General features: G+C 40.7%; 1 long non-coding RNA gene across 1 annotated transcript in view; it reads left to right on the forward strand.

Moving 5' to 3' along the window:
- Nucleotides 1–810: 810 nt before the first annotated feature.
- The window catches only part of LOC135287494 (uncharacterized), a 39894-nt gene continuing 30364 nt past the window's right edge, over nt 811–10340 (forward strand). The window contains exon 1 of the long non-coding RNA XR_010351164.1: nt 811–1015. This is a non-coding gene — a long non-coding RNA (uncharacterized LOC135287494). The remainder of the gene's footprint in view (nt 1016–10340) is intronic.

A 10340-nucleotide genomic window follows, 5' to 3' on the forward strand; every position in this document is an offset into this window, starting at 1 on the left:
CTACTGGTTATTTTTACCAGGTCACAAAATAAAACAAACATAAAAACAAAATAAAAATAAGCAGATTAAAGGTGTGATACTATTGCTTTGTGTAACTGATGAACAGCTGGAAATAAGCTGGAAATGGGCTTTCAAGTAAGAGCAGAAAGTTTGGACTCGCACAGAAAAGGACTTCTGCACAGAAAGTCTCACTTAGTGAATTCAGTTTCACTGTGAAGTTCCAGTCCCACTCTGGAAAGGACTTTAAACCTATGATACTTTTAATAGAAAATGCATTTTTCCTTAACTGCCATGGCTTTTGTCTCTACATCTGTGCTTAGGGGAAATTATTCAGTCCTTCTTCCACTGGAAGATTTGTATTTGTATTTCAGCGCTGGTTGATCAGCTGTTTGTGAGGATAGGAACTGTACTAGGTCAGTGTAAACCCCTCAGCTCTCCAGAACTCCATGCAGGCATTTATATCTAAATAAGTTGCCTCTGCTTTGAGCTGCTCTCTTGTGCAAGACAAAAGCACCTGGACTTTTACTTTCTATCAGATGAAGCTTTGGTTCAAAGACAGAGTCTGCTCAAAAAGCCACCATCAGCTTCTTAGACAAAGTAGACAAAGAAGCATACTGTTTCCTTTCTCATCCACCAAGAGCCAACAGAGCACTCCCTTGTATCTGTGCCTGCTTCTTCTGGGACAATCCTGGGGAAGCCCTCAGGAACCTGTTTGTTCCATGACAAGCACAGTGTGTAATAATGGCTAGATAAGTTCACAAAGGGAAGCACTGAATTCCCTCTGCTTGCCACACACTGTGACAAGATTCCTTTTGACTAAAAAACAATGGCTCATCATGTGAAGAAGACTGAGAGGCTTTTGTTTTACGTCCTTACATTTTGAGTTGTGCTTTTAAGACTTCTGTGTTGCTCTGCACTTAATGATCTGATAGCTTTTGGATATGGACCTTACAATGGGAAGAAGAGTCTGAGAAGAGTCTCAAGGAGAAAGGAGAAATTTATATTCATCTGACTGGTATGTTTGCTATCCTGACTTTGGCAAAAGTTTGACAAAAAGTATATTTTAATCAAGTCCTCTTCTTCTCTGGCGTATGTTAGTGAAATGAAAAAGATTTTGCTTTGCTTTATTAAAATTGGGAACTAATTTGAAAATATTTGAAATATGTTATTCTTCCAGGATGTCTGGGAGTTTCAGCCATATGTTTTTGAAGAAAATAAGTTGATGTAGCACATTCAAGTGAAAAAACCTAAACAAATTCTATCATGCTGGCAGTTTATAGAGTACTGGGTAGATCTGCTGTGGTATCTATATGAACACTATGGGAATCTTACATTGATGACTGATATTCAAGTACAATTGGCTTGCAGTGAGAAAAATCTTCTGAGTTGTTGATCCATAATCTGCAAGTGGGCAAGCAACAGAAATCAGACTTTCCTTCTAGCAGAACTGCTGTGGTTCTGCTAGAAATTGCTATGCAATGTACTTCTGAGTCCACATTGTTCTGACCGCAGTGGAATTTCCTTTCTATCCAGCTTTATTAGCCTGTCTCAGAAATTTATTTCCAGCTGCCAAAATTACAGATGGAGCCTGTGACTACTAGATTTTTTGCCCCTGCCTATTGCACGTATAGGGAACTCCCACATTTCATGTGTTCTCTTTGCAACTCCGTGACAGCAGCTGCCCACTGAGGCAGGGATCTATGCCATCAATTTCAGCTATCATCCATAGCACCAGATCATGATTGACTCCACTCAGCTTCACATCCATGTTATACATACAGACTAAAACCTATCTGCAGTCTTACCCAGCATACCACCACCAGGACCACTGATTCACAATAATCCACCCTCCCTCATCAGAGGGGTTCTGAAGATATATGTCCTATGTCCCTGCAGCTACACTAGTCCCAACCCACCATTCAAATCCTAAAACTTGCCTTCAGCTCCAGAAAATTAGTTCCTTGCACAGCACTTCCAGGTGGCTGGCTTGGGGACCTCAAGCTTGTAGTCAGTGACACCTCCCTTAGGAGCAGGACCCAGACCAAGGGTCAGCACATCCCTAGGAACAGTGCTCTCAATACAGTCCAATGCATGCAGAGGAGCCCACACTGTCTGTGCAGTTCTGTTCCCTGGCAAACTGGCCCAATTCCTTGGCAGAAGAATCCAATGAGATTTTAGCTCAGTTACCAAAGTCACAAGTCCTTGAGGAAGATCCAGAGGAAATCAGCCACAAAGGAAATCAGTAGTTTCCAGGATGATATCTCTCCAAAGCAGGAGCCACCATCATACACATTTCAGCCCCAGAACTTTCAGAAATTCATGATCAAGACAATGAATTATCGCACTGGGAGGCTTTGCTGAGGAAAAGCTCCCAGTGGGAGGAAGTAAGAAGGTATAGGAAAGTGATACATGATTATTTTGAGAAATGATACCTAAATAAAAATTGATTTCTAAATGTAACAAATATTGTGCTTACAGAACCCTAAAGAAATATTATTCCAACACAGGAGACAGTATTTGGAGATCAGCTCCTCTCTTCCCAACCATTATTGTCTTTCTCTTTGGAAGAAAAGTGTTAATAGGAAACTGTGCAGGGCTGAACTCTGAACTAAGCTTACCTTCTTATTCAGTGCATGCTTCTTATTCAGGACTATGCTTTGGTCTGTGTTCTGGTAGTATTTGACATCACAGCAAGAGGGTGTTGGGGAGCAGCACATACATAGGATGAGGTAGCTGGTGATGCCAGCAGAGGTTTAATTATTGAATGGGGTGGAAGGATATTAGAGCACACCCGGGAGCTGGGATCCAAGACACACATAGGCCATGTGCAGTTTTACCTGTCCTGAATAAAGCAATAAATACAGCCACAAACCAAGACAGTTTGTTGCAGAAAATTTGATTGAGAAGAACTGAGTGAAGTCATGCGGATGTCGGTTCAATTCTTGACAAATTGGATGATCCTAGTGGATTTCAAGTAAGGCAGGCAGCACAGCAGCAAGACTTCCACAAAGTGCCAATTTTTTATTCCTATTCTTGAAGATACCAATATTCTTTGCCAAGATCTTGTGGGATGCTCACACCATCCTTCAAAACAGTTGGAGCTGGCCACCACTGGTGGAGTTTGGATTCTGGTTAAGTTGGCTTGCTGGAGGTTTTTGTCTTCTTGCGTTTGACAGACATGGTGATAGATTTTGGTCTGCTTTACTTTCTTCTGCTGACCTTTTCTTTTCTCTCAATATGTTTTTCGTTTGGCTTGAATTGGCATCAAAATATATGGATGCATTTGAAAAGAGTGTTTTTTTCTGGGTTTTTTTTTTTTTTTCATCAGTGAGAGCAAAACTAGCTGGAGGTCCTACTTTTCTTGGAAAAGCAGTGTGAAAAAAGCTGTAAGCATGTCTTTTGGCAGGTGACAATACATAAATAGTTTTTCTGAATACCTATTAAATGCACTATTTTGTTATTAATAACCAGTTGAGCCAGTAATTGGTTTATTATGATTTTGAACCATTGATTTGTTTTTAACCTGGATGGCTTGTCCATCATATTAAAGTGAACTAAGCTTTAATGCTGATGCCATGTGCCAGTGATACAGCTGGCACAGATTTCCAGAGTTCACAAGTTTAATATATTCTCAAAAAAAATTATTTCAGTATGTCTTTTTCATGATCCGTCTTACTCTAGAGCTGAATGTTTGGAAAAGACTCAGCAGAATATTTTCTTTCATTTCATTAATTACTCAGCTGTTGAAAAATGTCTGTCATTTCCTCCCAGAAATATACTATGGAAGAATTAGAATTGTGGGTTTAGGATACAATGGGAATGAGCTACCTCAGCTGTTATTATAGAGGGTGTTGCTGGAAGAAAAAGGCTTAGGACATCAGTTCTACACTCTGAATTTTCACACAAAATGGTCATCCCCCACATGTAAATCTATCAGTGCCTTAGTTGTGTGCTTTGCTGCCACCTGTATCTCCACATTACTGAATTTCTTTGGAAAAAAAACAACAACTAATTGGTAGAATGAAGGTCCTTGATACATCTCTGCATAGCTCCCTTACCGGGCTGCAGTGGATGTCTTGTGCTGATGGAGAAATAGTGTCAGGGAAAGATGGATACCACAAAATCACAGAATGCTTGAGGTGGGAGGGGACTTCTGATGGTCACCTGGTGCAACCCCTACCCAGGCAAGGCCACCTAAATCAGGCTGCCTATGACCATGTTTCCAAGGAGGTATCACACCCTCTCCGGGCTCAGTCACCCTCACAGGCTAAGTGCTTCCTTATGTTCAGATGGACCATTCTGAGTTTCAGTTGATGCCCATCACCTCTGGTCTTCTTCCTGGGCATAAATTAAAAGAGCTTGGCTCCATCTTCTTTTGCAACCTCTTTTCAGGTGTTTGTACACATTGATGAGATCCTCCCTGAGCCTTTTCTTATCCAGGCTGCACAGTGCTCAGCCTTTCATCATATGAGAAATGTTCTAGACCCTTCATTAGCTTAGTGGCCTTTCACGGGACTTGCTCCAGTAGCTCCATCTCCTTTGTTCTGGGGAGTTCTGAACTGGACACTGTACTCCAGATGTGGTCCCACCAGTGCTGAGTAGAGTGGAAGGACCACTTCCCTCAAACTGCTGTCCACTCCTCATGCAGCCCCAGATACCATTTGCTTTCCTTCTAGTAAAGGCAGTTTGCTGGCTCCTGTCCAACCTGGTGTCCACCAGCACCACCAGTCCTTCCTACAAAGCTGCTTTCCATCTGGCCAGCTGCAGCACATGCTGGTCCTCCTTGCAGCATGGGGCTGTTCCTTTTTACATGCAAGACTTTCCATTTGCCTTTGTTGAACTGCATGAGTTGTTGCATCACCCTGCCCCATCACCCACATAATCATGGCAACATTGAGCAGGTCTGTCCCTGGTATTGTTCCTTGGGTACCTTGCTCATTATTGGCTTCCAACTAGACTTTGTAGCACCGATTATCACTCTCTGGGCCCAGCAATTCAGGCAGTTTTCATTCTCATTCAGGCCATAATTCATCATCTCCTCTATGTGTGGGTCTTATGGGGAATAGTGTCAAAAGCATAACTTAAGTCAAGGTAGACAATGTCCATTGTCCTGACCATGTCTGTCCTTTCATCGTAGAATACCATCAGGTTCATCAACCATTACTTTCCCTTGGTGAGTTCATGCTCCTGGTCATCTGCATCTTGTGCGTGGAACTGGTTTCCAGGATGAGTGGCTCTGTATCTTCCTAGGGCTGGAAATAAGTCTAACCAGCCTATAGTTCCATGGCTCCTTCTTCCTGCCCTTTTCAAAGATACAAATGGCATTTGCTTTCTTCCAATCCTCAGACATGTCTCCCAGTTGTTGTATTGTTCAAGGTTTAGAGTGCCTTGAGATACCAGCCAGCTCCTTCAGCACTCACCCCAATAGGGCCCACAGACTCATGCATGTGTGTTTTAAAGGCTTTTCAAAGACTGCTAAGTAAAACCCTCTTGTCCTTTTGGTCCCATCTTGTGTCATGGAGAAGATAGAGAATAAACTTGTCACAACCAGTTCTGCTTCTAAAATGCTGTGAAGGTCAGAAGTCAAAAGCAGAAATGAGGTGGTATTGAGAAGTGTGGTCATTCAAGAATTCTTTCTAGGCTATTCAGGAAACCTAAGAAAAGCTGACTTCAACCCAGTCCTCAAAATGACAATTACAAGACTGACAACTTTACTACTCCAACTGTCTACCTAAGCATATTAAAAATGTCCTGCAGTGAGTTCTCCTTGTAGTGCTTCTGTTTCTACCTGTGTTTTTTTTCTTGAGAGCTTGTCCACTGCTTTCCTCTCTTACTCCACTGCCCTTCTGATTGCTTGCTCCTATAATCCCACACTCAAGGTGTATCCAAGGTTGTTCCCATGCTCTTGCAGTTATGTGGAAAGTGGGATAAAGAAAACTATCCCTTTTCCTGGGGAAAAGAGAGGAAAGAGCTTTACAACAAGGAACTGAAAGCACAATCCACCTTCTTGACCAAAATATTCTTCTCCAGGGACTAAAAATCTCCTGCTGGTTCTCACAGGCAGGTAAAATACTAACTTGTGTTTAGCTGTGGTACATATATGATCTTATAACAGGGATCTTATAACCTTCCCCTTGACTAGTACAGAGAAGATGAAGACTTGCTGAGGTAAGTCAGTAGTCTCTGCATGCTGAAACTCAATATGCTTCAGATGGTGAAATGGGACAGAGCCAGTGGAAACCAAAAATTGAAATATCATTTCTAAGTGAAGAAAGCTATGTTACCTACATAGTAGTGGGTCAAGAAAAGGTGAGGCCAGTTCAGCTAAATAGGGAGAAAAGTAATGTGTCTAATCATTTTTGTTTTCCCCCATAATTTTGGTGGGAAAAAGTAGAGGGATGTGAGCATTTCAGTGAGTAAGTTAGAGACATCATTCTCTGGATTTGTCACTGATTTTGATAGCCACAATATTGTGAGGGCTAGAGATGCACTCAGATCTAAAAAGAGCCAAAGCAAGCTGTTTTTTTTAAGTGAGAAATTATACATATTCTTATCCTTAAGCTGGTGTTAAAAGGCAAAAGTTAGAAAGCTTTGATAGGAAGATTAATACACACTGTAGCAAATCCTCTCTTCAGGCTTTATGTCAAATGCCACTGTAATTTCTTTTTTTTTTTAATTTTATTTATTTGTTCTAGGAATGGTTATTAAAAGTCAGAAAGTTGAGATGACCAGACTTGTTAAGGTTTAAAGCTCATGAGATAGATTTTGTAAAGCTAATGATGTAGTTTCCATTTTCCTAACTCCTCCAGGAGTTTGTCCTGCTAATTTACATCCCAGATTCTATAAGGGAATACAGGATTCTTCCCAAAGTCAGGCTTTACAAGGAGTGTTATTTCTGCCCTCTCGTGGCCACGGACCATTTTGCAGGTTTGCATCGACGAGAATTCCAGACTTGAATCTCATTTCGATAATTGCAAATTGCTTTTACTTGAGAGAACAGACGTAAGTTTTGTATTTCCGAGTCAGTTTTCCTGTACAAAATATATTTATGTATATCTTTCATTTGAATATAATAGTTGATGGTTTACATTGTCAAATTAATTACAAGAAATTCTTCTAGTTTACGTCATAACCCAGAATATGAAGCTGTGACTTGCATGTTACAAGACACAATCTGAAAAAAAAAAATTGTAGCATGCATGTAAGAGCATATAATGCAATAGTGATTTAAGAGAAAAGTATTATATAAAAAAGAATAGATTATTCACCGTCAAATAATACTAACAAATGAGAATTTTTTTGTTACATGTTGGAAAATGGGGAAAAAAACCCCATGACTTTATACATTACCTGCAAACTTTTTTCCTATGTGCTCCTTACTCCTTTTCAGTCAGCCCAAGTTACTGTATCCTCATCTTGATAATTTTGTGGGTTAATTAAGAAAATCACTACTGCGCATGTTGTGCCAATGCCAAACTGTGCACCATCTGCACTTAGCAGAGGGAAATAAGACCCAGAAAGAGTTTATTTCTAGTTACACTTTTGAGACAAGGGTGGGCTCTGAAATCCTCCAGGCCCCTGCTGGATTCATAAAAACATATGCAGTATTAATATGTGCAAGAACGTATTTGGTAGGAAATGTCTTGGAATACAGAACTTCCAGAAACATGCAGTGGAGGATGAGCAGACACAGGAAGAACCTTCTGAAAAGCGTCTGCTGTTTTCCCCTCCCCTGCTCTTACCACAGACTGACACATCAAGAGCAATTCAGAATCACCTGGGTTCACACTTCTTTCAAGAGTCCATAAGCCATATGTGATCCCAGTATAACTGCACTATAGGCTGCTCTGCAGTACCTCCACTGGTATTTAATTTCTTCACAGAAATTTAAATTAAACTTCTCACTTTTCTTTCATAGCTGCCAAAATAAGTCAGCTGCTGAATTGGGCTGTACAATTTTGTTTGAAATATGTCTCTAGGAATAGGCAGACCTGCACTTCTCAGAATTGATGGTGGTCTCTAAAGACAAGGAGGTACTTAGTCAAAATGGTAACTAAACTCAAAGACAAGCTCAGCACCAAACATGTGCTTTTATGTTTTTCTTGAGCCGTTCTCTTCAACAGCAGAGTTCAAAGAAAGTTTGTCTCCATACTTTTACAAATAAATTTCTCCTTATTGACCATAGAATAAATTCCAAACACTTTTATTGCCCCAAGATGTGGATGTATGTTAAGTACCTGCAGAGTTTAGCAGCTAAGAGAAGCAGATGATTTTTAAAAGTTCCCCTCTGTTCTCCTTCACTAATTCAGCCAAATAGGAAGTGCTCCAGATTTTGGAGCAGAGATCCCCCTGTACCCTGCAGACCCAGGTGAGACAGGCTGTCCCCCTACACCCCATGGAGGACCCCATGCAGTACCTCCACTGGTATTTAATTTCTTATTAAAGGGGATGCCAGAAAGAGGATGTCACTCATGTGGGATGCCTGTGCTGGAGCGGGTTTGCTGGCAGGACTTGTGACCCTGCAGGGGACCCACACTGGACAGTCTGTTCCTGAAGGACAGCACCTCATGGGAGGGACTCACGGTGGCACTTTGTGAAGATGTGCAGCACATCAAAGGACTCATACTGGAGAAGCCCATGGAGGAGTGTCTCCAGGAAGAGGGACCCCACATTGGAGGGGGAAGGAATGGCAGAAACATCACTTGATTAACTGACCCCAATCCCAAATCCCCGTTCCCTGCACTGCAAGGGTGGAGGGGGTGGAGGTAGAGAATTTCACCCATGAGACTTTTGTTATATTTTTTTTTTAACTGCCCAGCTGAAGATGGAATGATGTGGTGATTTTGGTAGGCTCCTTTTGTCCACCCTGGATCAGCCCACCACAAGCATCTCCACAAACTGTAAATCTGTTTTCAACTGATAACTTTGATATAAAGCTCCTCAGAGATTTATGATTTACTTTGAACCTCAGTGATGCAAACTGATTTAATGTTTTCTTCCATGTGAGGTGGGGTGGCTTTAGAAACTAAGGATCAAAGCCCAAGCAAAGTTTTGGTTTACAGCATTCCTAATTGTTGCTTCTGGTTTTGAACCACTTTTCATCTATTACTTGTTACCTGTATGTGAATAAATGTGATATTTGCAAAGACAGCTGCATGGCTCTGTGTGCCCTACAGCACTCATATTGCACTGCTGCATGTCTGTGCATTTGTGCTACAGAATGCAGCATGTGAAGTTTAGCTCCAGTTTCTATTATTTAAACATTTCTTTCAGTGTGGCTGAGGTATCAAATACATATGAGGAGAAAGGAGATCATATGGTCAAACCTGTTGAAAGCATGACCTTAAAAGAAATAATCATCTGCTGAGGTATTGCTATGCAAGACAAAGCAGTACTTGGGTGCCTCTGAAAATTTGGGATGTAGCAAAATTAATTTTCCTGTGCAAGGTTTTTCTGACCCATGTCTGTCTTAATCACCTGACTCCTTTTTTAAGACCTGCAAACAATGGAAGTACCTTTCTGTTTTTCATTTCACTTTATACACCATCGGTATGTTGGAGGATGGTAATAAAAGGATGGAATGGACTTAAATAATTTAATTTAATAATTTAATAAGTTCTGGGTTTAGAAATCTGTCATAACCATATCCTTTTTTTCAGTATTTCAAGTACAATGGCAGCCTGCAGAGGCATCTGAGTTTTCTAAAACCGATCTAGAATATTTTTTCTACCAGTTAACTCTAGGGATCTAAGTGGATAATTTGTATGACAGCTGTAAGAGAAACCCTTTTTATTGTTGATTTTCACTAAAATTTTAATTAGATACAGTTCTGAGTAAAGCCACAGGACTGACTTTCTGGCTAATCACTGCATAGGATACATTGTGCACAGATATGAAGAGATGAAAATTGTATTTTGCCCTATCCATTTTTCATGAGATAAAATACATATAAAGATACTATAAGCCTCCCTTTTCTTTCCTAGTAGCACAAATTTTTCTCATCCAAGCTCTGTGCTACAAAAGACCTGAGTGGCACTAGCTGAGGCCCTTCTACATTATGTCATCAGGAGAGCAGCACAAATGCAAATCAGGTATCTATGTCTGTCAATGTATCTGTGGCAGATGTACTTTTGTGCATGGCACTGATGAAAACATTTCCAATTCCTGCTAACGGGTGCTTTTAAACTTGGGGAAATTTTTAAAATGTCTTGCTTAAGTTTGGAAATTTCTAGTGGGCTGTTGTTTCTAAGGATAGTCCCATTTTCATATTTTAAAGCAAATGTAAAAGGCAGTTGCAAAAGCAATTGAAAGGAATCTAAGACTGACAGATTTCAAACACG

This window comes from Passer domesticus, chromosome 1, assembly GCF_036417665.1.
Source record: "Passer domesticus isolate bPasDom1 chromosome 1, bPasDom1.hap1, whole genome shotgun sequence".
In the NCBI taxonomy this organism is placed as follows: Eukaryota; Metazoa; Chordata; class Aves; order Passeriformes; family Passeridae; genus Passer; species Passer domesticus.